Here is a 2136-nt window from a genome sequence, read left to right as displayed (position 1 = left end):
GTGATTTGGTTCCTGATGCCAGGGACTGGAACTTTGCCCTTTCCAGACTGGGCGACGTAATTCATACCTTGGTTACTGTGATTATTAACTCCACCTGTCACCTACTGGTGAAAAATAGCTGACAGTCTGTCTCTGGCTCAAAAATGAACATAAACTTGTACAGAGTCAGTGCCACCAGTAATGTAACTTCATGCTATTGTTATGTGAGTAATGAAATAGGCAGCATAGTTTTGGATGACCTCAATTTTATAAAGGGAAGAATGTGGGAGACCAATGGGAGTGCATTGGAATAGTCAAGCCGAGAGTTACTAAAGACATGAATGAGGATTTCAGCAGCAGCTGAGCTGGGTTAGGGGCAAAGTCAGGTGATGTGATGGAGGTGGAAATAGGCGGTGTTAGTGATGTTGAAGATATGAGGTCAGAAACTCACTTTGGGATCAAATATGGCACCGAGGTTGTGAACAGTCTGGATCAGTCTCAGAAGGTTGCCAGGGAGAGTAACTAGGGAATGGATTCTGTAGCAGGGAAGTGAAGACAATCTTCCCAGTGCTTAATTGGAGGAAATTTCTACTCATCCAACACTGGATGTCAGTCAAGCAGTCTGACAATATAGAGACAATGGAGGAGTCGAGAGAGGTGGTGGCCAGGTAGAGCTGGGTGGTATCAGTGTACATGTCATAGAGTCATAGAGTCACAGAAACAGGCCCTGCGGTCCATCGTGCCTGTGCCGTCTATCAAGTCGATTTATTCAAATCCCATTATCCAGCACTTGGCCCGTAGCCTTGTATGCTATGGCATTTCAAGTGCTTATCTAAATATTTCTAAAATGTTGTGAGGGTTCCTGCCTCGACCACCCCTTCAGGCAGTGTGTTCCAAATTCCAACAACCCTCTGGGTGAAAATTCCTTTCCTCAAATCCCTTCTAAACCTTCTTCCCCTGACCTTAAATCTATGCCTCCTGGTTATTGACCCCTCCACTTAGAAAAAAAGTTTCTTCCTATGAAAGCCCCTCATAATTTTGTATACTTCAATCAGGTCCCTCCTCAGCCTTCTCTGCTCAAAGGAAAACAACCCTAGCCTATCCAGTCTCTCCTCATAGCTGAAATGCTCCAGCCCAGGCAACATCCTGGTGAATTTCCTCTGCACCCTCTCCAGTGCAATCACATCTTTCCTATAGTGTAGTGATCAGAACTGTACACAGTAGTCCAGCTGTGGCCTAACTAGCATTTTATACAGCTCCATCATAACCTCCCTGCTCTTATATTCTGTGCCTCAGCTAATAAAGGCAAGTATCCCATATGCCTTCCAAACCACCTTATCTACCTGTGCTGCTGCCTTCAGTGATCTTTGGACAAGTACACCAAGGTCTCTCTGACCCTTTGTACCTCCTAAGGTCCTACCATCCATTGTATACTCCCTTGCCTTGTTAGTCCTCCCAAAATGCCTCACCTCACACTTCTCAGGATTAAATTCCATTTGCCACTGCTCCGCCCATCTTACCGGCCCATCTATATTGTCCTGTAGTCTAAGGCTTTCCTCCTCACTGTTTACGACACCACCAATTTTCGTGTCATCTGCAAACTTACTGATCATACCTTCTATATTAATGTCTAAATCATTAATGTGCACTGCAAACAGCAAGGATCCCAGCAACGATCCCTATGGTGCACCACTGGTCCCAGGCTTCCACTCGCATGTCACAACCCTCAACCATCACTCTCTGCCGCCTGCCACAAAGCCAATTTTGGATCCAATTTGCCAAATTGCTCTGGATCCCATGGGCTCTTACCTTCTTAACTAATCTCCCATGCGAGACCTTATCAAAAGCTTTACTGAAGTCCATGCAGACTAAGTCAACTTCTTTACCCTCATCTGCACATCTAGTCGCCTCCTCAAAAAATTCAGTCAAGTTTGTGAGAAACGATCACCCCTTGATAAAGCCATGCTGACTATCCCTGATTAATCCCTGCCTCTCCAAGTGGAGTTTAATCCGGTCCCTCAGAATGTTTTCCAATACTTTCCCTATCACTGATGTTAGACTCACCGGCCTGTAACAACCTGGTTTATCCCTGCTACCTGTGAAAATTAATGACGTGCTTTCAGATGATGAAGCTGAGGGGCAGCATGCAGATGAGAA

The sequence above is a fragment of the Heterodontus francisci genome, chromosome 40 (genome assembly GCF_036365525.1).
Source record: "Heterodontus francisci isolate sHetFra1 chromosome 40, sHetFra1.hap1, whole genome shotgun sequence".
Classification (NCBI taxonomy): domain Eukaryota; kingdom Metazoa; phylum Chordata; class Chondrichthyes; order Heterodontiformes; family Heterodontidae; genus Heterodontus; species Heterodontus francisci.
The sequence above is the reverse complement of the archived record's forward strand: the minus strand, read 5'-3'. Positions refer to the sequence as shown.